At 39.5% G+C, this 27,824-nt stretch overlaps 1 long non-coding RNA gene across 1 annotated transcript; it reads left to right on the top strand.

Moving 5' to 3' along the window:
- The first annotated feature begins 1,339 nt into the window (after nucleotides 1-1,339).
- LOC113924549 lies at nucleotides 1,340-25,880 on the top strand. Its single transcript, XR_003520706.2, has 3 exons — nucleotides 1,340-5,478; nucleotides 24,655-24,869; nucleotides 25,621-25,880. It is a non-coding gene; the product is annotated as an uncharacterized LOC113924549 (long non-coding RNA).
- The last annotated feature ends 1,944 nt before the right edge of the window (nucleotides 25,881-27,824 follow it).

The following is a 27,824-nucleotide window of genomic DNA, read 5'->3' as shown; positions in this document are numbered from 1 at the left end:
ACAGGGGTCAGGCCAGCTGAATCTTGACCCTAGTAGTGTCACTCCTGACCCCACCCCCGTTCCATCCTAGGCCCTGGTCATCTGACTGAATCCCCCACCCCACCCAGAGAGGAGGGAAGGGACAAACTCATGATCTTTTGATAATGAGCAACTATTAAATATTTGCTCATTAAATTCACTAGGAAAAGTTTGCAAATGAATGGTTAAACATACCAGAAATGTTTAAACATGGATGTATTTATGAAGTTTATAGGAAGTTTTAAATTATTTTAATATCCCTTTTTTGTCTCAGCTCTAATACTTGAAAGTAATTTTTAAATGTTAATACTTCCTGTAATACCTAAGCCATATAACTTGTTTTTTAATGTCTTTACAAGTTTAATTACCGTATAAACAAAATTAACATACGTTTCAGAAGGCAGAGTGAGAGAGACTATTTGTCCATGTTTCTGAGTTAACAAATGTGAATAGACCAGTGAGCTTTTTCATTGTCTAAGGAGTGCTGATTGGTAAGTGAGTGTGGCCCTGGAATAGAGCTCAGGACATAGATCAAGTATGGGAAGATCTTATTTATAATGGTAGGCACGGAGCCTGGCATATTTATAGTTGCTCTCCGCTAAATTAACTATCTCATTTCATTTTACACCAGAAATTTCCTTTTTGAGATCTACTTCCAATGAATTAAAAACTTCTCTGCATCAGCTGTCTTCTTCAAAGTTGTGACAGTGCATCTAGTCAGTCACTAGTGAAATCAGACCATGTTGTGATAAGCGCAGGAGAAAGCAGTGAACGTATGAATTCTCCATCTAAAACTGCAGATACATATCTAACTCAGATTCGCTGGGAGTTTTAAGTGATTTTTGTTTTGAATTGGATCATAAATGCATAAATGTGCAAATATATGTGTATTTTTTAAAGAATAACTATAAAATGAACTCCCATTAACCCCCAAGCCCCTTCACAGAATGTTAGGGAACCACCAGAGCATGCCTCTCTAGTCAAACCTCTCCCCCATTCTCCAACACACATACCCACCCTGGTGTAATCTCTGTCTTGAATTTTTTTTTTAAGATTTTTTTTTAAAGATTTTATTTTTTTTTAAAGATTTTTATTTATTTATTAGAGAGAGACACAGCGAGAGAGGGAACACGAGCAGGGGGAATGGGAGAGGGAGAAGCAGGCTTCCTGCAGAGCAGGGAGCCGGATGTGGGGCTCGATCCCAGGACCCTGGGACCATGACCTGAGCCGAAGGCAGACGCTAAACGACTGAGCCACCCAGGCGCCCCTTTAAAGATTTTATTAATTAGAGCACAAGCAGGGGGAGGAGCAGAGGGAGAGGGAGAAGCAGACTACCCGCTGAGCAGGGAGCCCAGTGTGGGGCTGGATCCCAAGACCCTGGGATCATAACCTGAGCCAAAGGCAGATGCTTACCTGACTGAGCCACCCAGGTGCCCTTCTGTCTTGAATTCTATATTCATCATTTCCTGGCTCTTCAAAAAATTTTGCTATGTATGTATTATTTAATTTCGACTGTCTCTAACACCTTTTACAGTGGCATCCTTAATTCCTTTGTGGCTTGCTTCTTACATTCATCTTTTTAAGATTAATCCATGTAAATGTTTGTAGGTGCAAACATATTTTTCCTTTTTTCCTTTATTTAACTATAAAGTATTCCTGTGATAAATTTACTAAGGCAAGTATTCTTAACTTCCTTTTTCAGATGAGCAAATGGACTAAAGAGATTAAATAACTTACTATATGTTATAGAGCTAATAAAGGGGGCTAAGACTTGAACCTTAATTAATTAACTTATAAATTCTGTCATTTCTAAATTATTTTATCTTCATTTTTTAAGCCAGAGGCTGTCATAAATAATATATTTTCAGGCTGTAGTTTTTCTTCCTGGTTGCTAGGAGACTGAAGTTTTGGGTTATATCCCAACTCCAAGGTCATTTTTAGTGTACGGGTGCATTAAAATTTATTCATTTCATTAAAACCATTGCATCTAAACTTGCTGACATTCTTCTGGGTTGCAGTGAGTTTTGTAGTTTAAACTTTGCTAATAATGAGAGAGTAACAGAGCAGATGGTAGAATACACAAGCAATTCTACCCCTCCACACTCAATTCCAAAAGAACAGTTTGGAAAACAGTGCTATAATGGAGAGCTATTGAGGAATTTAAACATGTAGAGAATATGGTTTTCGTGAGATCTCCCAGCTTGGTAATCAGGAAAAGAGTCAGCATTCCAGGTGAGAAATGGGCCCTAAATTAAGCCACTGGCCTAATTCCGATTTATTTTTAGGAACATAATTGACAGGGATTAGTGACCCATTGGGAATGTGGAGTTGGTGAAGGTTGAGGGTGGAGTTGGCAGGGTAGAGAACGTGATGCTTAACCTGGAAGCCGGGCACATAATAGTTCTCTTCAGATATTATAAGTGAAAACAAAGGATTGAAGTTAAACATCTTACTTGCTCCTTTAGGCAGAATGAGGTCCCATGACTGAGAGTAAAACAGGCAGATTTTGTTTCAGTACAAACACAGAAATGTAGCAAAGAATGAAGACCTTTACAAAAGAGTGACTATAAATGAATACTGGCTGTTACAAAACAGTACTAGCAATGTGAAGTTTAAAATATATGTAGAGAGGCACCAGCTGCCTTTGGCTCAGGTCAGGATCTAGGGGTCCCTGCTTTGCTTAGCGGGGAATCTGCTTTTCCCTTGCCCTTTGCCCCACCCTCCATTCCTTTGCTCGCGTGTGCACGCTCTCTCTTTCAAATAAATAAAAATCTTTTAAAAAATAAAATTTATGTAGAGTTAGAAAACATGATAATATTGGAAAAGCTTAAAAACAGAAGTATAAAGTTCTAGTATTATCAAGGAAGTGGTAAATACAGTAATTCATATTAAACTTAACCCAGATATGTGTTGTAATATCAAGGAGAGTACGTTAAAAGAAGAAAATGAAATATTTGAGTAATCCAAAAGAAGACAAGACAATAAATAAACGAAAGAGTGGGTCAAATAGAAAACAAGTAGTAGGATGGTAGATATCAAATCACCTAAATCAGTAACTACATTAAGTGGAAAAAGGACCAAATACTTCAATTAGTAAGCTAATGTCAGACTGCGGAAGAAAACAAAACCCATGCACGTCTGATTTGCAAGAGGCACATCTTAAGTACAAGTGCACTGAAAGTACAAGGATGGCAAAAGCTAAAACATGCAACCGCTAATGAAGAGACTGGCCTAGGTAGACTAGTGTCAGATGAAGCATTACTGGAGGTGAAGAGGGATATTCTGGAATGGTAAGTCAATTTACAAGGAAGATTTCACAATCATAATAACATTGTTTCAAATGTATAAGGCAAAAATAGACAACTAAAACGAGAAACGGACAATCCACAATGGTAAGGGCTTCTTTAACATAACTCTGAACAAACAGACAAAAAAGTAAAAATATAGATCTGGAGAAGACAGTTAACAAACTTGACCTAATTGATATGCAGAGAATACTGTCAACAATGACAGAATTCATATTTCACTTAAGTCCGTATTTAAAATTTACTAAAACTGACAATAAGCCGACCAAAAAGAAAGCCCCAAAACTTTTCAGAGGATTGAGACAATTCAAAATATGCTCTGACTTCAGGGAAATTATGCTAAAAATCAGTAACAAAAGATCACTAGAAAATCCTCAAATGCCTGCAAATTAAACAGAACACACTTCTAAATAATCCATGGATCGAGCAAGAAATAACAGGCATTAGAAAATATTTTAAGCTGAATAATAATGAAGATGTGCCATATCAAAAATTGTAGACTGCAGCTCCTAATGCAATGCTTAGAAATTTACACACTTACCTACATTTACTATAAAAGTTGAAAAGTTAAAATCATTTACACTTCATCTCTAGAAGCAAGAGTAAAACAAAGAATGAGAAAGAAGGAAACAAAGATTAGAAATCAGTGAAATAGAAAACGAAGCTAAAGAAAAACAAAGCTAAAAGCTGGTTCTCTGAAAAGTTTAAGAAAACTGACATACCCCCAGTAAGACATTAATAAGAGAAAAAAGTAACATCAAGAATGAAAAGTATAGTATCATGGGAGATTCTACAGTGAAAAGATGTGATGATACAATGAACACATCAATCTGAAAATTTGAATAAGGACAAATTCCTCAAAAAAACTGACAAATGGAAAATCTAGAGAATTTCTTCTGTTAGTGGAAATTGAATCAATTATTAAAAGCCCTTACACAAAGAAAATATAGAACCAGTGAGTTCTTTCAAACATTTAAGGAAGAAATTACCTCAATTTTGTACAAATGCTTCCAGTAAATAAAAAAAAAGGAATACTTCCAAACTAAGTCCAACCTAACCATGTTACCAAAAACCTGACAAGGACATCACAATATACAGGAAGGTGACTTTCAATATATGCAAAAGATAATACTACCAAGTGAGATTAATTCTCCATGTATGCAAATGAGATTTAACATTTGAGAAATCAGTCAGTGTAATTTGCCACATTAATTTTTGTAAAGGGATGAAAATGTAGTTATCTCAACAGATGCAAATTGGAAAAAGGATTTGATGAAATTCAACAGCCATTTATGATAAAAACTTAGTAAACTGTGAATAGAACTTCTGTAAACTGATGCATAGTCTACAGCAGACATAGCTAGTGATAAAATACTGAAAGTTTTGCCCTTGAGAAGAATGACACAAGGATCCCTACAATCACTACTTCTATTCAACATTATACTAGAGATTCTTGCCATATATAATGCAAGAAAAAGAAATGAAAGGCATAAAGACTGAAAAGAAAGAAAATAGCCATTTGTTTGCAGATGATTACGTACATAGAAAATCTAAATGAATTTACCAACTACTTAGAGTTAGTAGGTAAATTTAATAAACTGCTTACAACTTCACTCAAAAGTCACTAATTTATATATCAAAACCAAATAGAAAAGGGAATTTATGAAACGATATTTAAAATAACATTAAGAACATCAAAGAGCTAGGAAATCTAAAGAGAGATGCATAGAGATGTTTATGTCTACACTGAAATACACAAAATCTTTTTCTATAAATTAACTAAACAAATAGAAGGATATTCCATTTTTGCAGATTGGAAGATTCAAAAATATGAAAATAGTTCTCTCCAAACTAATCGAGACATTCAACCCAGTCTGATTCTTGTCAATTTTTTATAAATGTGTTTTAAGTTACGTTGATAGAGGTAGTTTCATGATTCTCAGAGAGGCAGAGCAGACATTTTGAACTTTTCCTTTAGCGGCTTCAAAGAGGGTAACTGCCCATAGGTAATCAAGCCAGCAAAAGAAGAAGGTAGCACTTGAACCAATGAGATGCTTTTTTGACATTTTTCTCTCTCCTCCGCTCTTCCACCAGACTGCTCCAGTCCTGTTCTCCTGGCTGTATTCTTCCTCTTAAGACCCCAGCACTGCGGAAGGTATATTCTAGGATTTAACTTACCTCAAAGTCCACAGCTGTGTGTGTGTCTATGTGTGCACACTATATATTACAGAAGTTTTATTCATTAAATAAAGCCCTTGGGGCACCTGGGTGACTTAAGTAGGTTGAGTGTCCGACTCTTGATTTCAGCTCAGGTCATGATCTCAGGGTTGTGAGATTGAGCCCGTGTGGGGCTCCGCCCTGGGCATGCAGCCTGCTTGGGATTCTCCCTCTCCCTTTGCCCCTCCCCCACTCCCTGCTCTCTTTCTCTCATCAGTCAATCAATCAATCAATCCCTTGAATTTAAACTTGGAAAAACTTTAACATGCAGCACTGGGCTTATAGGCTGATTGTCAGCAACTACTTTGAGTCCTACTGTAAACCTAGGGCTGTTCAAGGGACCCTCTGGAAGTGTGGGCCTAAACATTTAACTGAATATTTATAATTAGCTTTGTAAAAAAACAAAGCACTTCCAGCTATCACCAGGAATTAGGGCCCATTCTAGAGCAAGCCCAAATTATTTAGGATCCTGTAAAGACTTCATGTGATAAAGACAAAAATCTCCTAGCATGAGGGAGTTGAGTGGGTTGTGTTAGTTGCAAATTCTTTTGGTTACCCATTGAATAAGTCTTTTCTTTCCTCACTACTTCCCTTTGTTTGAGCTAAATTTAATTTCAAAGGGAATTTTTTAAAGCCTATAATCTTATTTGGGCTAAGCTATTATCTGAAAAGGCTACTCATAAAATAATGTGCCCAGAGCTGTTCGGGTTGCCCCAATGTCAGCCAATTCTGTTGAAATCACATGGAAGTCGTCAGTGCCCAAATAATATTTGAAGTATGATATGTAATAAATGTATGGTTTTCAAAAGTTTTAGACATAATACCTGTTGGCAGTGGGGATGGAGCACTCGGGATGCACTGAAAGGCCTGGGGAGGCCTGGCCTGGGAACAAGGGAACTGGGCGACTTGACAGCCGTCCTCACATCCTGGAGTGGGAAGGGATTAAAGTGACAGTTCTCATCTGTGCCTTTAGGGAGAATGGGGACCAAAGGCTGAGATTCATAGGCAAGCAGGTTGCTGCTCAAAAATATAAGGAAGTCATTTTATAGTCAGAATAGTTCAAAATGGAACGTGGGACCCCATGATTTCTCACTGAGAACACATTCAAAGCAAAAACTAGATGACCGCCTGCCTCTTAAGCATATATTTTTAATTATTTTATTATTATGTTCAATTAGCCAGCATATAGTACAACATTAGTTTTTGCTGTAGTGTTCAAAGATTCATTAGTTGCGTATCATACCCAGTGCTCATCCCAACACATGCCCTCCTTAATAGCCATCACCCAGCTACCCCATCCCCCAACCCACTCTCTTCTGTCACCCTCAATTTGTTTCCCAGAGTCCAGAGACTCTCATGGTTTGTCTCCCTCTCTGATTTCTTCCCATTCAGTTTTCCCTCCCTTCCCTTGTTGCCCTCCGCACTATTCCTTATGTTCCACATGTGAGTGAAACCATATGATAATTGTCTTTTTCTGCTTGACTTATTTCACTTAGCATAATCCCCTCCAGTTCCATCCATGTCGATGCAAATGGTGGGTATTCATCCTTTCTGATGGCTGAGTAATATTCCATTGTGTATATGAACCACATCTTCTTTATCCATTCATCTGTTGAAGGACATCTTGACTCCTTCCACAGTTTGCCTATCATGGACATTGTTACTATGAACATTGGGGTACATGTGCCCCTTCTTTTCACTACGTCTGTATCTTTGGGCTAAATACCCAGTAGTGCAATTGCTGGGTCATAGGGTAGCTCTATTTTTAATGTCTTGAGGAACCTCCATACTGTTTTCCAGAGTGGCTGCACCAGCTTGCATTCCCACCAGGTGTAGGAGGGTTCCCCTTTCTCCACATCCTCGCCAACACTTGTTGTTTCCTGTCTTGTTAATTTTTGCCATTGAAACTGGTGTAAGGTGGTATCGCATTGTGGTTTTGATTTGTATTTCCCTGATGGCCAGTGATGTTGAACATTTTTTCATGTGTCTATTAGCGATTTGTATGTCTTCTTTGGAGAAATGTCTGTTCATATCTTCTGCCCATTTATTGACTGGATTATTTGTTTTTTGGGTGTTGAGTTTGAGACACTCTTTATAGATTCTCTTAAGCATATTTTGAAGAGGAATCTCTTTTGGGGAAAGATATTGGTTGAAATCATCTGTAAAACCTTTTCTAACTCTCAGCCTTAAGCTCCTGAAGGCCTTGAGGTAAGTGAGATCTTCCACTTGGAGAGATAGAGCCCTGTTTGTATGATCTGCAGGGAGCAAAGAAAGCTCATGCCCTAGTCCGGCCGCTCTGCAGTTGAGACCCATGCAGCGTCTTTTGCTGACAATAGCTCGTGTCCTGTGCTCTCAGCTCCCTACCCGGGGTCTTTATTCCTGCTTCCTGCTCTCCCATCCTCCTGAATATGATGTTACTTTTGTGTGCTGTATTCATAGATATACAAAAATCTATTTATTTTATTTTTAGAATTTTATAATATACATTAGATATTTCTGTAAAAGGTATTCCCTTTTTCCAAAAGGTCTGCCTACCGTCTTTTCTATTTTCCTCAGAGCAAGAAGCAGTAATTACTACTCTCATAAGTAAGCTACTCCATTGTATTGGACGGTAAATTTATCTTTGTGTTTCAAGGCTTATCATCTCCCCATAACTCCCTTTCCTTCCCGTGAAGTCTCACTGCACTTGTTCCACAGTAATACTGTGCTCTGCTCAAATTCAAAGAGGATTTTGGGTACTGATTTAGTAGCAGCGTCTACTGGCACAAACCTTCTATTTATTCATAACTGCAATAATAGAAATGAAAGCTACTTTACTGAAAAAGGAACTCAGGAATGAGATCATTAAATATAACTAAATACATCTTAAATATAAGTGTCATGTATTCCCTGGTTAGTATTAGGTATACAGCCAACTATCCTGAACTCTGGTCTCAGAGAAAAAGGTCAGAGAAAATTACAAGCAAGGTGTTTCATATTATCAGGTCCATTTTTAAAACAATGAGATCCTTTGGACCAATTACATCTTTTTTACCGGAGATTTCCGTTGGTCCTTTTGTTGGTAATCCACTTATGTCTGTACCTGCATAGTCTACTTTGCCTTTGTTTTCATCACGGGATTCTCGAAGAGCTTTTCTGGCCACATACGACTAACAGAGGGAGATATCAGAGGGTATAAGTGTCACTCTGGGAATATTTCATAGATCCAGAGCAGAATTGGAACGACAATGCAAGAAATATACACCATTCTCCCAGGCTTGAGTTCCTGAACCACACGCAGGTGGTAAAAACCACACTTCTGGAGGGAGCTTGATTTTTGTATATTTTAGAAAAAATGGTTTTTTATGGCTGTATATTTTAGACAGCTTTGGGTTACATTGTATGCATTTCTTTGTAACTCAGTTCAATACCAGTGACATCCACTATACCAGATAATACAGACAAAACAGAAGTTAAAAAATACTTCCTGTCCTTGTGGAGCTTACAACCTAGTACTATCAGAAGCTGGCTGGCCCTCAGGGAGTCCTATTTTTACATTTGGAAAAGTCAGATTTGATTAAATACCATTTTTTCCCCAGGAATGATAGAGGAATTTTCCTGTATACAAAGTTTGAGAATAGAAGCAAATGTTCATATTGAAACTAAAATAGTATGACTTGCATTTTTCCAAAAAGTGGATAATTTAAAAAATAGCCAGTTTGTTGTATGTATACAAAAGGCATCATAATTATTTAACTACTGCTCAATGGTTTGTACAAATACGCGTTGGTAATGTATTAATCAAATGTTACAAGGATCAGAATGGCCAGTAACACTAATTTATCTAATACATACTGGCAGGGCACTAAAATAGGCTGGAAATTCTCCCACGAATCAATGCCAATTAATGTATGTGCTGTGTAAAGTGAAAATTCTTTAGAACTTCTGGTTCTACAGTTAAGTATATTGGCCTAACTGCTCAAAAAGGGTCAAACTAGACTTCTGAAATTTATAGGTTTTTTTTTTTCCCTACATGCTTTTGGCCATGGTCTGTCTAGCTCATTATGCACACACACATATATATGTGTATTTTTTATTTCTTTAAAATATACCATTTCATTCACTGGAGTTCATAGATACGTTGGAAATGTCCCCATTGTTAACTGCATTTTTATACACTAGTAGAGTTAAATTCCAATATGTATTTAAAGTAGAACCCTATCTGCTCACTATCTACTGATAGTATCAATAATCACAGGGTCTAAAAAGGAGGACATAAAAAAAGAAAAAATTTCAAATTTCTACTTGTTTTATTCTGGGCATTGTGCTAGGTATTTAATTCTATTTATTTTAGTTCATTGAACAACTCTGTGATATGAAAAAGAGGGAATTCGCTTCATTAAATACACTGTCCAGCAGGCCAAGATCTGTGTCACACTCTGCCCCATGTCATGCCCTAGAAAATTGTTCAGTCAGGATTTGAACACAGTCAGCTTCCTGTATCTGTGCTTATTTCACTATCCTGTTATTTAGGGCTCCCAATTATGTATAGTAGTACTTTATTTTTTCTTAGAAAACAGACATATCTCACATTGTCACCAGGAAATCCAAGATCAAGGTGTCTGCAAATTCCATGTCTGGCGAGAACCCTCTTCCTAGTTTCCAATCAGACATTTTTTTGCCATACTTTCACGGTGGAAAGAGAAATGTCATTTTTTGAGAGCCTATTATAGACCAGATCATCGTGAGCACTTTTCAGGATTAGGTCATTTAGGCCACACATCATCATAGATAACACAGTCATGATCTTTTCTGACAGATGCGGACACTTAGGGCCAGTGACATTGCCTTGCCCAGTGCAAAAGTGGTAGAACTGAGCTCACCCCGGCAGCTGGGCCTCAGAGTCTGCACACTTACCCATTACGCTCTAAGTTCATCCCTCAAAGAACTTTAAGAATGTATTTCAACTCAGGTCATGATCCCAGGGTCCTAAGATCGAGTCCCGAGTCGGGCTCCCTACTCTGCAGGGAGTCTGCCTCCCCCCTGCCCCTCCTCCCACTCATTCTCTCAATCTCAATCTCTCTCTCTCTCTCTCTCAAATAATAAATAAAATCTTTTTTAAAAATGTCAAAGAAAAAAAAATGTACTTTGGTTGGTGGCTGTTGTTGGTTCAGCAGTCAGTTCCTACAGGGTGGTCCATAGATGCGGGGAAGGACCTGGGAAGGCAGACCAAGAGCGCAGTGCCCTGGAAGCCCCGGGGAGAGAGGTCAGCAGTGTCAGGTAAGGAAGAAGGTCAGATGACATGAAGACTGACGGGTGATTCTGATGGCCTCCCGTCGGCAAACCTCTGCCCCAGAGATGTGGGAGAAGGACCTGGCCGCGGGGAAAAGGATTGCGCAGTGTGCTCAGGGCAGCTGAAGTTCAAAGCCAGAATGGTGTCGAGGCACAGATTTGTCTGATACTTTCCAGCAGGAAAGGACATCGTGAGCAGAAGGCTGGAATTCTCCAGGAGTCGGCATTTTTTAGTGGAGACGCTGCAAAAAGGGACCAGGTTGGAAGGAGCTGAGGGTTCTCGTTTGAGAAAGCATGGACCGTGGGTCCAGACTGGATAGGAAAGAGAAGAAAGTAAGCCTGGGAGAAAACAGTCAATGGGGAGAATGGTGTTTTTGACTTAAAACTGAACTCTTCAAGCTGAATTGAACGGGATGAATGTTGTAGCGCATTTATGAGTTGATCAGATAAGAAGGCATCTGAGGCATTTAATGGGATATATTCTCACTATGGGTTGAATGTAACTGAAAATAGATTGAGTTGGCAAAAGCCTTTGGATTCAGAACACACCTGCATTTGGTTGGTGCGTAAACTGGTGTAGCTTTTCTGAGGTTGATTTATCAAAATTTGCCTCTTGAAATCATGACATCTTTGATCCAACAATTTCACTCCCCTGAATTTGTCTTCTGGAAATACTTGCTGAAATTTTCATAAAAGTAATTTTACAGAAACAAGTTTTTTTTTAACTAAATGTGTTTTTAAAAAGAACCAAAACAAAAACTAGTGTGTTTTGCAGTTGTTTATTACATTAATTTAAATACACACTCATATTGTAACTTTACCATTTCATTCAAAGTGTACCTTTAATCTTTTAATATAATTTTAGGGATAGGTATTTCTATTGAATAGGTAACAGTTTTTATCTAAAGCAGAAAGGAGTATTCACTAATTCCTGTGCATCTTTTAGACTGAGAATACTTGTTTAAAAAAATTATATAATTTCTCCATTGTTCTGAGAGTGAGTCCATCTGTCAACTCGGGCTTTTTGTCAAGGGCTTCCCAAGTTTGATTTTGATATTTAAAGTGCAACCCTTTTCTTTTCTTTTCTCTTCTTTTCTCTACTTTTCTCTTCTCTTCTTTTCTTTCTCTTCTCTCCCCTCCCCTCTCTCCTCTTCTCTGTGACATTATATACCTGCTTGCAGACCAAGAACTCAAAACATCATTCCTCCCTCAAGATGAAAAATGTCTGAAAAACCCCTGATTGACTTCTAAAATCTAATTAGACTTGTAATTCTGCCTGTAGATAGACTACTTCTTGCAAGGCCTTTTAATGAGAGAAATGGCAGATACCAGAAATGTAAATTAAGACCAGTTTTGCAAGTGTTCTTCTATAGAATCTGGAATATCACCATTTTGCCAATGGTGAAACCATCCAAGGGAGGTTAAGCAATGTCATTTTATCACGATGTGAACCCAGGCCAGTCTGACTTCTAAGACTGTGGTAGTTCTGCTATCTCATAATAGAGTGTACGCTACAAGAAATGTTGATCAGAATACATAGCTAAGATAAATTGAGAATTTATTAGGTCAGGTACTGTTCCATTTACTTTGCCTCTACCTCTCAACAAACTTTAGTGAGCTCTCTATGGATTTATGAGGTTATACATCTCTGAACTCAGTCAAATGTGGCTATTAATTAAATGCCCTTCAAGTTGGGTCTGTAAAAAATTAATTGACATTCTTTCCTTTATTCAGAAAACAACAGGTTTCTGGCCTTGGACCAAGATGCTCTTTAAAAAAAAATCAGTAAATATCCAGATCTTGCTCAACTTCAAATTCTTGAATTGCTTTCAGAGCACTGAGAACATTGCCCTCAAAACATGAAATGACATTCTATATGCCTCTTGAGTGACATCATTACATTTTATGTTTTGAAACTTATAAATACAACATGCCAATTGAAAATTTTTTTAATTCTATTGATTATTTTGCTCCCATAAAATGCTCTTTTAATCTATTTTCAATAACGTACAGTTGTCAAATTGGTAAGTATAATCAGTAAGAAGCAGTTTTACCTTCTAGAGTGGAACTAAGTGTGTATTTATAGAAATAATATTTCTGACTACAGTGGTTAAGAAAAAAACTCCAATATAAGTTATATACTTGTAAAAAGAGATGACAGGATTATTTTTAACAGTTGTCCCCTGTTAGCCATAAGCTTCTATCCTCCAAATGGCAATTGACAGCTTCATTTTCAAATATTTTCTATAATAGGCTAGCAACTATATTTATGTATCTTTATAACAGAATTATAATATTTACCAATGTCAGGCATCTGGATTGCATAAAGATGCACCTAAGCCTGTTTCCGAATCATGTGGTTTAGTTAAATCTCATTAGTTGGATTTTAAAATATGTTGCTAGTTTGTCTTTTGGCACTTGGTCTTTGACATATGTAAATTTTAAATTTCCAATCAAATTTAGTGCTCACAACTTAAATATTGTATGTAACGGTGAATAAATTCAGAACTAGATTACAGATTAAAAAATCAAACTACGTGTACAACAAAGCTGAAATATTGGGAGAGGATGAACTCCTAGTGAATTAAAGCCATCAAATCTTACTCCGAATAGTGTGGCTTCTTTGAACCTCACAATTCAAAGACCAGATTAACTGTATTTTTTTTAATTGTCAAGTGACACAAAACTGTCAACAACTGAAATACAGGCATAAAAACAAATACAGTACAGTTTTAAGCTTTTTTACAATTATAGAAAACATTTAGAACTTTGTTATGTCTTTATATCAGTTATATATATTATATATAATATATCAAATATATATAATTACATGTCTTCATATCTGAACAGCTCACAAATTGTTAACTAGTACAGAGATCAGATTAATTTAAGCTTGTTTTTGAATAGGTGAGTAAGGCATCTTACTTAGAGTATGATATATGGTTTAGAGCAGGGCAGCAAGCTGTGACCCACAGACCACATCTGGTCTGCCACCCATTTTTGTAAGTAAAATTTTATTAGAACACAGTCATACCATTCATTTACATTGTGTCTGTGGCTGCAGTGTCAAAGCTGAGGAGTTAGGACTGAGCTCCATGGCCCGCAAGGCCTAAAATATTTCCTATCTGCCCCTTTACAGAAAATAGTTTGCTGACCCCTGAATATGATGAATGGGTCAGACTGTGAGTTGAATCTTTCAGTTGCTATTCCAGTAAGTGCTGTTTTTACCTACAGGAGTTCTCTCTTCTGGCTTTTAACTGATGTGTCTAAACGAGAGCCAAGATAGCCTAAATGTCCACATTAGTCCGTTCATATCGTATTTACCTCTAGTAAATGTTTTTATGACCTTGTTATAGCCATACATATGTATAATATATATTGCATATGCAATGTATATATGCATGTTGCATTTTTGCAACCTATTTCGAGGACTCATGACTCCTCTGAAATCATGGTCTCTTAGGTTTTTTTTTCAAGTCTGTGAGCCATACACTTGGTTTTCAGTATTTCAAATCACACTTCCTTTGGCTGTGAGATGAAATACATTTCATGGGAAGTTATATTATAGTTCTAAATAGCATTAAGAACCAGAGGGAAAAGAATAGCCCACCCTCCTTGTTCTGGAGTTTTGATTTTAGTCCTCACTGTGTGAAATATACTTAAGATTACTTAAGGAAACCTAATAGAAAAATCATGGTAGCTAACATTTACTGAACCTCCATTACGTGCCAGGCACTGGTGGGTACTCTATATACATTCTCTCATTTTATCCACATATGCATAAGAAACAGGTTGGTGTGTTATCTACATGTTACAAAAGAGGAAACTAGGGGGCGGAGCAAGATGGCGGAGGAGTAGGAGACCTAGATTTTGTCTGGTCTCAGGAATTCAGCTGAATAGGGATCAAACCATTCTGAACACCTACGAACTCAACAGGAGATCGAACAGGAGAGTAGCAACAACTCTCTGAACAGAGAAGCGACCACTTACTGGAAGGTAGGACGTGCGGAGAAGTGAATCCGAGGCGATATTCGGGAGGATAAACGGCGGGGGAGGGGCCTCCGCCGGCCGCTTCTGGCAAGTGCTAGAGCCGCGGAGCACAAAATCGGACCTTTTAAAAGTTGGCTCGGCGGAGGGACGTCGCTGCAGTGGCTAAGCGGGGGGTGGAATCCTCCCGGGACAGTGTGGTCTCAGGACCCTTGGGGTCACAGAGAGACCGGGGGTGCCTGAGTGCGGCAGAGCTCCCAGGTGTCGGGGCGGGGAAGCCGGCTGCAGAGACGGAGCCGAGGCGCGGGCTCTCAGCTCGGGGTGGCCATAAACTGTGATCTGCGGCCCAGTCGGGGCACGGCTCCCCCAGCAAGGACCCAACAAGCAGCAGATCTGGGGAGACTCCCCTTCCTTCCCGGGGAGGAGCGGTGCGGGAACGCACTGCAGGGATCTGCTGGATTTGGAGACTCCGAGCGGGGTCGGGTGCCAGAGATAGCAACGCTCGATCACAGGCCGGGTGAGCATGGAGAGCGGCCGGAGACCGGGGACACGGGAGTGACTGCTTTTCTCTGGGGGCGCACTGAGGAGTGGGGCCCTGAGTTCTCGGCTCCTCCGGGCGGAGACTGGGAGGCCGCCATTTTCGCCCTGGTCCTCCAAAGCTGTGCCGAGAGCTTGCAGGGAACAAAAGCTCCTGAGAGCAAACTGGAGCAGCTTCCTTAGCCCGGACCGACAAGGGCGGGGCAATTCCGCCTCCGGCAAAGACATTTGGAAACCACAGCAACAGGCCCCTCCCCCAGAAGATCAACACAAACAGCCAGCAAGCCAAGACCAAGTTGATCGATCAAGGAGAATAGGAGAACTCCAGCGCTAGGGGAATACTGCACATAGATTCATGGCTTCTTTTTTTTTTTTTTTTTTTTTTTTTTTACCATGATTCATTATTTCATCAAAGTTAATTTTTGTTGACTTTTTTTTATTTTTCTTTTTCCCTTTTTCAACCAACATCTTATAAATCCCTTTTTTTAAAAAAAAAAATTTTTTTTTTTCATTTTTAGAGTCATATTTTATCCCTTCATAGTAGTTATCCTTGTTTTTGGCATATATATATAAGTTGTTCTCTCTTTAAAATTTTGAGGTACAGTTTCTTCTAACAGATCAAAATATACCCTAAATCACTAGTGTATGGCTTTGTTCTAGTCTCCTGCCTGATCACATTCTCTCCCTTTTTCCTTTTTTTTTTTTTTCCTTAAATCTTCTTTCTTTTTTCAAACAACTTATCTTACCAAGTCCTTTTATAAAATCTTTTATAATTTTCATCTTTACAGTCATCTTCCATCCCTTCATTGTATCAACCCTTATTTTGTACATATATGTCTTTCTTCCTTTAAAATTTTAGGAGGCACTTTTTTCTAACAGACCAAAATACGCCCAAAATCTAGTGTGTGGCACTGATCTATGCACTAGCCTGATCATATTTGATCATATTCTGCCTTTTTTGAATTGTTTTGTTTTTGTTTTTTTCTTTTTTTTCTTTTTTTTTTCTTTTTCTCTTTCTTTTTTCTTTCTTTCCCTTTCTTTTCCCCTGGTTTCAGGTCTTTTCTGATTTGTATACAGTATATTTGCTGGGGACGTAGTAAACCTGTTAGCCTTTTGTTCTCTCATTCATCTATTCTCCTCTGGACAAAATGACAAGACGAAAGAAATCACCTCAGCAAAAAGAACAAGAGGTAGTACCGTCAGCCAGGGACCTACTCAATACGGACATTAGTACGATGTCGGACCTAGAGTTCAGAATCATGACTTTAAAGATACTAGCTGGGCTTGAAAAAAGCGTGGAAGTTATTAGAGAAACCCTTTCTGGAGAAATAAAAGAACTAAAATCTAACCAAATCGAAATCAAAAAGGCTATTGATGAGGTGCAATCAAAAATGGGGGCACTAAATGCTAGGATAAATGAGGCAGAAGAGAGAATCAGCGATATAGAAGACCAAATGATAGAAAATAAAGAGGCTGAGAAAAAGAGAGAGAAACAACTACAGGATCACGAGGGCAGAATTCGAGAGATAAGTGATGCGATAAGACGAAACAACATTAGAATAATTGGGATCCCAGAAGAAGAAGAGAGAGAGAGAGGGGCAGAAGGTATATTGGAGCAAATTATAGCAGAGAACTTCCCTAATGTGAGGAAGGAAACAGGCATTAAAATCCAGGAGGCACAGAGAACCCCTCTCAAAATCAATAAAAATAGGTCAACACCCCGACATCTAATAGTAAAACTTACGAGTCTCAGAGACAAAGAGAAAATCCTGAAAGCAGCTCGGGAGAAGAGATATGTAACCTACAATGGTAGAAACATTAGATTGGCAACAGACCTATCCACAGAGACCTGGCAGGCCAGAAAGGACTGGCAAGATATCTTCAGAGCACTAAACGAGAAAAATATGCAGCCAAGAATACTATATCCAGCTAGGCTATCATTGAAAATAGAAGGAGAGATCAAAAGCTTCCAGAACAAACAAAAACTAAAAGAATTTGCAAACACGAAACCAGCCCTCCAAGAAATATTGAGAGGGGTCCTCTAAGCAAAGAGAGAACCTAAAAGCAGCAAAGAGCAGAAACGAACACAGACAACAGACAGTTAACAGTCACCTTACAGGTAATACAATGGCAGTAAATTCATACCTTTCAATAGTTACCCTGAATGTAAATGGGCTAAATGCCCCAATCAAAAGACACAGGCTATCAGATTGGATTAAAAAACAAGACCCATCAATATGCTGTCTGCAAGAGACTCATTTTACACCCAAAGACACCCCCAGATTGAAAGTGAGGGGGTGGAAAACCATTTACCATGCTAATGGACACCAAAAGAAAGCTGGGGTGGCAATCCTTATATCAGACAAACTAGATTTTAAAACAAAGACTGTAATAAGAGATGAGGAAGGACACTATATCCTACTTAAAGGGTCTATCCAACAAGAAGATCTAACAATTGTAAATATCTATGCCCCGAACATGGGAGCGGCCAATTATATAAGCCAATTAATAACAAAAGCAAAGAAACACATTGACAACAATACAATAATAGTGGGAGATTTTAACACCCCCCTGACTGAAATGGACAGATCATCTAAGCAAAAGATCAACAAGGAAATAAAGATGTTAAATGACACACTGGACCAAATGGACTTCACAGACATATTCAGAACATTCCATCCCAAAGCAACGGAATACACATTCTTCTCTAGTGCCCATGGAACATTCTCCAGAATTGATCACATCCTAGGTCACAAATCAGGTCTCAATCGGTACCAAAAGATTGGGATCATTCCCTGCATATTTTCAGACCACAATGCTTTGAAACTAGAACTCAACCACAAGAGGAAAGTCGGAAAGAACTCAAATACATGGAGGCTAAAGAGCATCCTACTAAAGAATGAATGGGTCAACCAAGAAATTAAAGAAGAATTAAAAAAATTCATGGAAACCAATGAAAATGAAAACACAACTGTTCAAAATCTTTGGGATACAGCAAAGGCAGTCCTGAGAGGAAAGTATATAGCAATACAAGCCTTTCTCAAGAAACAAGAAAGGTCTCAAATACACAACCTAACCCTACATCTAAAGGAGCTGGAGAAAGAACAGCAAAGAAAGCCTAAACCCAGCAGGAGAAGAGAAATCATAAAGATCAGAGCAGAAATCAATGAACTAGAAACCAAAAGAACAGTAGAACAGATCAACGAAACTAGGAGCTGGTTCTTTGAAAGAATTAACAAGATTGATAAACCCCTGGCCAGACTGATCAAAAAGAAAAGAGAAATGACCCAAATCAACAAAATCATGAATGAAAGAGGAGAGATCACAAGCAACACCAAAGAAATACAAACAATTATAAGAACATATTATGAGCAACTCTATGCCAGCAAATTAGATAACCTGGAAGAAATGGGTGCATTCCTAGAGATGTATCAACTACCAAAATTGAACCAGGAAGAAATAGAAAACCTGAACAGACCTATAACCACTACGGAAATTGAAACAGTCATCAAAAATCTCCCAAGAAACAAAAGCCCAGGGCCAGATGGCTTCCCAGGGGAATTCTATCAGACATTTCAAGAAGAATTAATACCTATTCTCCTGAAACTGTTCCAAAAAATAGAAATGGAAGGGAAACTTCCAAACTCATTTTATGAGGCCAGCATTACCTTGATCCCAAAACCAGACAAAGACCCCATCAAAAAAGAGAATTACAGACCAATATCCTTGATGAACATGGATGCAAAAATTCTCACCAAAATACTAGCCAATAGGATCCAACAGTACATTAAAAGGATTATTCACCACGACCAAGTGGGATTTATTCCTGGGCTGCAAGGCTGGTTCAACATCCGCAAATCAATCAACGTGATACAATACATTAACAAAAGAAAGAACAAGAATCATATGATCCTCTCAATAGATGCAGAAAAAGCATTTGACAAAGTACAACATCCTTTCTTGATCAAAACTCTTCAGAGTATAGGGATAGAGGGTACATACCTCAATATCATAAAAGCCATCTACGAAAAACCTACAGCGAATATCATTCTCAATGGGGAAAGGCTGAGAGCTTTTCCCCTAAGGTCAGGAACGCGGCAGGGATGTCCACTCTCACCACTGCTATTCAACATAGTATTAGAAGTCCTAGCCACAGCAATCAGACAACAAAAAGAAATCAAAGGCATCCAAATCGGCAAAGAGGAAGTCAAACTCTCACTCTTTGCAGATGATATGATACTGTATGTGGAAAACCCAAAAGACTCCACCCCAAAACTGCTAGAACTCATACAGGAATTCAGTAAAGTAGCAGGATATAAAATCAATGCACAGAAATCAGTGGCATTCCTATACACCAACAACAAGACAGAAGAGAGACAAATCAAGGAGTCTATCCCATTTACAATTGCACCCAAAACCATTAGATACCTAGGAATAAATCTAACCAAAGAGGCAAAGGATCTGTACTCAGAAAACTATAAAATACTCAGGAAAGAAATTGAAGAAGACACAAAGAAATGGAAAAACGTTCCATGCTCATGGATTGGGAGAATCAACATTGTGAAGATGTCAATGCTACCTAGAGCAATCTACACATTCAATGCAATCCCCATCAAAATACCATCCACTTTTTTCAAAGAAATGGAACAAATAATCCTAAAATTTGTATGGAACCAGAAGAGACCCAGAATAGCCAGAGGAATACTGAAAAAGAAAAGCAAAGCTGGTGGCATCACAATTCCGGACTTCCAGCTCTATTACAAAGCTGTCATCATCAAGACAGTATGGTACTGGCACAAAAACAGACACATAGATCAATGGAACAGAATTGAGAGCCCAGAAATGGACCCTCAACTCTATGGTCAACTTATTTTTGACAAAGCAGGAAAGAATGTCCAATGGCAAAAAGACAGTCTCTTCAACAAATGGTGTTGGGAAAATTGGACAGCCACATGCAGAAGAATGAAACTGGACCATTTCCTTACACCACACACAAAAATAGACTCCAAATGGTTGAAAGACTTAAACGTGAGACAGGAGTCCATCCAAATCCTAAAGGAGAACACAGGTAGCAACCTTTTCGACCTTAGCCGCAGCAACTTCTTCCTAGAAACATCGCCAAAGGCACGGGAAGCCAGGGCAAAAATGAACTATTGGGATTTCATCAAGATAAAAAGCTTCTGCACAGCAAAAGAAACAGTCCACAAAACCAAAAGACAACCGACAGAATGGGAGAAAATATTTGCAAATGACGTATCAGATAAAGGGCTAGTATCCAAAATCTATAAAGAACTTATCAAACTCAACACTCAAAGAACAAATAATCCAATCAAGAAATGGGCAGAAGACATGAACAGACATTTCTCCAAAGAAGACATCCAAATGGCCAACAGGCACATGAAAAAGTGCTCAACATCGCTTGGCATCAGGGAAATCCAAATCAAAACCTCAATGAGATACCACCTCACACCCGTCAGAATGGCTAAAATTAACAAGTCAGGGAACGACAGATGTTGGCGGGGATGTGGAGAAAGGGGAACCCTCCTACACTGTTGGTGGGAATGCAAGCTGGTGCAACCCCTCTGGAAAACAGTATGGAGGTTCCTCAAACAGTTGAAATTAGAGCTACCGTTCGATCCAGCAATTGCACTACTGGGTATTTACCACAAAGATACAAATGTAGGGACCCGAAGGGGTACATGTACCCCAATGTTTATAGCAGCAATGTCCACCATAGCCAAACTGTGGAAAGAGCCAAGATGCCCATCGACAGATGAATGGATAAAGAAGATGTGGTATATATACACAATGGAATATTATGCAGCCATCAAAAGGAATGAGATCTTGCCATTTGCAACGACGTGGATGGAACTGGAGGGTGTTATGCTGAGTGAAATAAGTCAATCAGAGAAAGACATGTATCACATGACCTCACTGATATGAGGAATTCTTAATCTCAGGAAAGAAACTGAGTGTTACTGGAGTGGTTGGGGGGTGGGAGGGATGGGGTGGCTGGGTGATGGACATTGGGGAGGGTATGTGCTACGGTGAGCGCTGTGAATTGTGCAAGACTGTTGAATCACAGATCTGTACTTCTGAAACAAATAATGCAACATATTTTAAGAAAAAAGAAAAAGAAGAAGAGAACAGGAGAGGAAGAAAAGGGGAGTATGTCAGAGGGGGAGACGAACCATGAGAGATGATGGACTCTGAAAAACAAACTGAGGGTTCTAGAGGGGAGGGGGGTAGGGGGATGGGTTAGCCTGGTGATGGGTATTGAGGAGGGCACGTTCTGCATGGAGCACTGGGTGTTATGAACAAACAATGAATCATGGAACACTGCACCAAAAACTAATGATGTAATATATGGTGATTAACATAACAATAAAAAATTAAAAAAAAAAAAAAAAAAAAGAGGAAACTAAGGCTTAGTTAAGACACTTGCCCAAGACCACACAACCAGTAATTGACAGAGCCAGGACTCAAAGTATAGAATTGTGAGATTACGAAGTCAGGGCTCCTAATCTTACCATTAAATAATAGATGTGAGTATTTCTGTACTTCAGTATACCTTCACATGTCTTCTAGCATGTGAATACAACCAAGCCAGAGAATATAATGGAATTACCCAGTAAATGGACATCTTTGTCTCCTCTCACTGGTAAATGGCAATGGGAGAATCATTCCTTGCTGTCATTCCTTCCTTCTTGCCTGGTCTTCCTGTCCATTCCCAGCACCCTAACCTGTATAATCTGAGACAAGCAGGGAAATCCTGCCTTCGGGTCCATGGCATCTCATCCTACTTAGAATCCTAAGCCTGTTGACACTTGCCAGCTTCTGAAGGCCATTGAAGAAGAAGAGATACTGCTTTTTCTATTGTGGAAATCACTAACTGGAAGGCAACTTATTACAAATTGGTAGGGTGATCTGCCTTTTGGAAAAGAGCAATGGTGTCGAGCTTAGAAGCCCACTGACTACCAGCAGCCTTTGTGGCTAGGGAACTGTGTGGGTGTGTGAAAACCGGTATCTGCGGGGTTGGGGAATTCTAGATAATCTGGCTTCAGGACTTGAAGACTATTACAAAGAGGAGAGGGCATTTAAAGATATTGCTTATGGTGCACATTTGGGTAATGCACATTTAGGGATACCGAGATGGATAAAGCGTGTTTCCTGTGATGAATTTTCAATCTAGAGACCTCAAAAGCAAATAGAATAAGACCCTCTCTTCTGTAGCTCACTTACTTGAAAAATGGTACTATGGCTTCCTTCGGCCCAGCCAATAGATTGCCTCTTATGTTTGTGAACTCTGGAGTTTATTTCAGGAATGTATGGATGGTCCTGTAACATAGAATCTATTCACATAATTGTATTTGAGGTTGGGGTGGGGTGGCAGCCTAAATGTCTGCATCATACTTAATGGACGAACAACACCAAAGGTGTCCCCATAGAAACGTAATAAGAACACCTGTCACTACTACTGTTTACCATTGAACATTGTACTAGAAATATTGGCTGATACACTTAAGCAAGAGAAAGAATGTAGAGGTAAAAAATTCAGCAAGGACAAGATAAAATGATCACTATTTGTGGATGAAATCTGATTGTAAACTAAAACTTCAAAGAGAATCACCGACAAAGGACAAAGAGTAAGAGAATCTGGTAAGATGATCCGGTATAGGAAAAGGATCCTAAGTTAATGAGTAGCACCTAACAGCTATCTTGAAGTGGGATCACTGACCCACCTGTTGATAATTGTCTGTGGTAAGGGGTCACCACACAATTGGCTGTTTTGTTTAGATTTTCCTTTTTTTTTTAAGATTATTTATTTATTCATGAGAGACAGAGAGAGAGAGAGGCAGAGAGAGAGGGAGAAGCAGACTCCCCACTGAGCTTGGAGCCTGATGCGGAACTTGATCCCAAGACCCTGGGATCATGACCTGAGCCAAAGGCAGATGCCTAACTGACTGAGCCACCCAGGCGCCCTTGTTTAGATTTTCTGATTCAAAAACGAAATGTTTAGCCTCCCAACTCTGAAAATTCTCAAGTCCGTGTCCTCAAATTACCCAACAGAATCTTCCTGAACCAATACAGAGAATAAGGTAAGCTAATTAAGCATTTTTCCTAAGCAGCCCATTAACAAACAAACAAGCAAACAAAAAAACACCTCAGTGCAAGTTTCAGCATGTTTATCATCTGAAGGCAACCTCAGTTGGTTCCTGCCCCTATCATAGTGGTGGTCCCACCAAAGACTTGTCCACGTATGTGATTTGGGTGTTTTGAGCACTTTCAAAGAAAAAGCAACTCCCCAGGCAAGGTGGTTGTAGCTATTTCAGTAATCATTGTGCATATGTCTCCTGTAATAATACTTAAAATCAGATGACGCTGACCCAGTTAGAGCTAAGGATTAAAGAAATCTGCTTAGAATTGAATTGGGTCCCCTGGAGCAACCGCCAAGAGAAATGCATTCCACAGAATGCCCTTCAGAGAACCTCTCGTTAGCCAGACTACAAAGCTTTGATTTCTTACAACTATACAACGGCCTGGATTTCGTTTAAACACAGATGTAATATGTGTTCACACATGTTCACAGCATATTTGTTTTAGTCTTTCCTTTTTCCTGGACAACATATTGTGCAGAACTCAGCTGTTTGTAGCTCTACCCTACAATAAAAATTAAAGGCCGTATAATTTTAATACAAATTTTAGACACTCTGGATAGTTCCTTTGTGTGATTTTTATATAACCTCCAATACATCAGAATTATGAAAAAGTTAAAGCATTGCCTTTTAAACTAGAACCAGTTTTTGACTATAAGCTTTTAATTTGAAATTCCAAAAAAACCAGCAGCAGAGTCTGTTACTCCTCCCATCAACCAGAGGGGATAGAATCTGCCCAGAAATCTATCTGTGCTTTCCCTAACTGCTGCCAATTCTGCATTTATCCTTCTATCTATGCGTTTGTTTCTATGTTGGATTTAATGTTATCTTTCATTACTGTGTTTTGTCTATAATGTGTTCTTAATACACGTCCCCTGCCAGATTTGTTTATATCAGTACCATCCATTGTAGACTAAAAATTCTCAGAAGGTAGGATTTTTAGCACCATGGTCTTGAGCCTTGGCCTTGATTTAGCACCAAAGCCTTGAGCCTTGCATTGAACCCACTTGGGGCAGTTTGGACGTTGCCCCCAAAGGTTCCAATTCAACAGATGTGGGGTGGACCCATTCTGCAATATTTTGAAAAGGCTTTCCTGGTAATTCTGGTGCCCAGCTAAGAGTTGAGAGGCCCTCTTTTTAATGTTATATCTACTTCTATCATAGTACCCAGCATCCTGGCCTGGCACATAGACAACCCTCGAAAACTGCTTCTGTCCTTTGGTGAACTGGTTTGAGATGGAGCCTCACTTGAGGGGCATTGGCAGTCCTTGCTTAAGTCCAGCAATTGGAAGGAACCAGAATGTTGACAAAGCCACAGCTGCACTTGCCCTTTGTGTCACCTGATTATTGATTTAACCCGGACAGGCACAACCTCTTTTGTAAGTAAAAAAATTTTTGTGGGGCACCTGGCTGGCTCAGTCGGTGGAGTGTGCGATTCTTGATGTAAGGGTTGTAAGTTCAAGCCTTGCGTTGGGTGTAGAGATTACTTTAAAAAAATAAAATCTTTAAAAAAACAATTTTACTTAAAAGATTCTGGTTGCTAACTATCTAAGCAGAAAGAATAGGCCTCTGTTGTCATAAAACAACCTTTATATATATGGAGTTCTTTTCCTTGACTTAAAGATGGATAAATAACCATCCATTCCAATAAGAGGTTCATATATAATATCCCAGAGTTGAGTTATATGATCCAGTAAGCTAAAATTCCCAGAGACTGGGGCTCCTGGGTGGTGCAGTTGGTTAAGTGTCTGACTCTTGATTTTGGCTCAAGTGTTGATCTCAGGGTCGTGAGCTCGAACTGTCTGTCGGGCATGAGCTCAGTGCGGAGTCTGCTTCAGATTCTCTCTCCCTCTGCCCCTCCCCACCCCACCCCACCCCCCGCAAATAAATAAATCTTAAAAAAAAAAAATTCCCAATGATTTACCAGTGATGTAATGGAAGTCAGTGTTGTGTTTTCTTGGTATAAATCAGTCCCACCCTTGGTGGCTCATACAACAGCAGTTCGTTTGTAGCAATCCTAAAGCTGCGAGAATTAACTGGACTTAGACAACGGGGCCTGAAGGCAGCCCTGGTCCCCCAGTGGAAGAATGTCCTGTCTTTCTGATCTCCGTGGTGCTTCACAAATTCTAGGTGCATCAGAATCGCCTGGAAAGCTTGTTAAACCTACAGATTCCTAGACCTCACTCCCAGAGATGTTCAAGTGGCTCAACCACAAACAAAGCCTTGGGATCTGCAGGCTTCACAGTGATCCTGATGCAGGGGATGTGACACCTACAGGAAGACTGTAGTGGGTTGTGCTTTGTTTCCTTTTGTTTTTCACTTCCAGTATCTGAAGGAAACTTATGGAAGGACTTAACAACCTAGGCTAGCATGGGAGCGTTCCCATGCTGGGCGTGTATTAAACTGTTTTTCTAACCTGTTTTCTAACAAGTGTATTTATACACCAAAGAACCTCATCCGCCCCTTGGAGACATTTATTCCTGGTTGAAATTCAGTCTCAGAGCCAAGGCTTTCAAACCCAATGAATTAAACTGTCTCACAAAAGCTGTTGGGAGCATTTTTACAAGTTCTACCCTTTAATCTGAATGAAAATAAAATATAGACTCCACTAAAACAACTTCAAATAGAACTCATCATCTAATCAAGAGAGAATACTGCTAAATCATCTGACAATATAACAGTTCTCTGTCATGGTAGGCGAGTTGGTAAACAGTGTTGCAAAAATGCTCAACTGAAATGGTGGTTCAGGCTGTGAGGTCTTTGTGGGAGGAGAGGAAAGAGGAGAAGGACCTTTCCAATTGGCTTCCATATCACTGAGATCTTCCCTACTCTGGGCTGAGGTACTGGGACATGGACCTAAGGCAACACCCTTCCCCCATCCGCTCTTTTCTCCCCATTTACCTCCTCTCTCCCTTGCTCTCCCATCTTGGTTTCCCTTACTCTTTCTCGAAGGCGTAGTGAAGTCTAGGACCCAGGGCCCTTTGGAAAGGGCTACTTGACCTTTGAAAAAGATGGCGGTGATATATTTACCCACAGGATCTCAGTCCCAGGTCTCATCTTCACGATTGAAAGAGCACAGCAGTTTGTAAAACCAACCCATCTTTTCCTCCTTTTGCATGCTTACGGTAGTAGATAAAGTCTATCGTGATGCTTTCTGAATTGGGGAGGAAATAGGAAATTAGTATCCCGAAACTGAATTGGAACCTCAGACAAGCTGCCAATGTGTGGATGAGTCACCGCAAGGTCTGGGAGCTATTTGCCATCTATCAACGCAGAAGGAGGTTAGAATGGAAATCAGCGAAAAACAAATGACTCAGTTTTCCTTTTTAGAAAATGCTCACTTCCAGTGCCCTGAATTCCCTGTTTCAATAAAAGGGATAAGACCATGACCTGCCAATGGCAGTCCAGGTCGGAGTTAAGGACAGCTTCCTGCATTGGTGTCAAGCAAAGAGATGCATCCCACTCCCCAGTGCACTGGCTAACGTTTTGCAGAAGCTTATGACATTCTGTACCAGGAAGAGGAGATGCAAGTCAAAGGATTCAACCATGTATTTATTTCCTGCTTTGTCAGAGTCTCATGTGGTTGGAAAGAATGAGAAGGTCTGTGTTTCCGTCCCAACTTTTCTATTTACACGCTATGTGACCTTGGCAGGTCATGCAACCTTTCTGAGTGCGTTTTCTCATCCGTGAAATGAGAATGGTATCTGCATCACAGGGCAGCTGGGAAGGGTGAGTTGGTATACCTGAGTCAGTGCACATTTTTAAGCCCTATAAAAATGTGAAATATCTTTGCAACCGTGAAGGTATTTGGAGGGATGGCAGTGGTCACTGGGTCAGAGAAATGAGGCAAGGGAGAGGAGAGTGCACTTTGACAGCTTTGGGGGGAAATGATAAATGTTTAAATGGACATCCCCTTTATCACAGGTTTATTTTCCTGTGTATGAAGATGGCCTCCATTATTAAAGCTCAATCATGTCCATCATTGATTTCAAAATGTTAGGTAGCCAGGGTGTCAACAGTAGACATTTCTGACTAAAGTAATAATAGCCACCACTTAATACTCCCTTTAGACCCAATACAGTGGGTATTGGGTATCTTTTCAGATTATCTCATTTAATCATGGCCCTGTGAGGTAGATGTCCTCAACAGACACTATCACCAACAGCCCTGTGCATTGAGTATTATTATTCCCACTTTACAGATGATGAAACTCATCAAAATTAAACTTTTACAAACTTTCCCAGGGTCATACACTATTAGGCAGTGGGATGGAGTTTCAAACCCAAGTGTGTCTGACTCAGAGGCACGTATCCTTAACCACCAAAATCTTGAAG

Source organism: Zalophus californianus, chromosome 4 (genome assembly GCF_009762305.2).
Source record: "Zalophus californianus isolate mZalCal1 chromosome 4, mZalCal1.pri.v2, whole genome shotgun sequence".
In the NCBI taxonomy this organism is placed as follows: Eukaryota; Metazoa; Chordata; class Mammalia; order Carnivora; family Otariidae; genus Zalophus; species Zalophus californianus.
The sequence above is the reverse complement of the archived record's forward strand: the minus strand, read 5'-3'. Positions and strand labels throughout refer to the sequence as shown.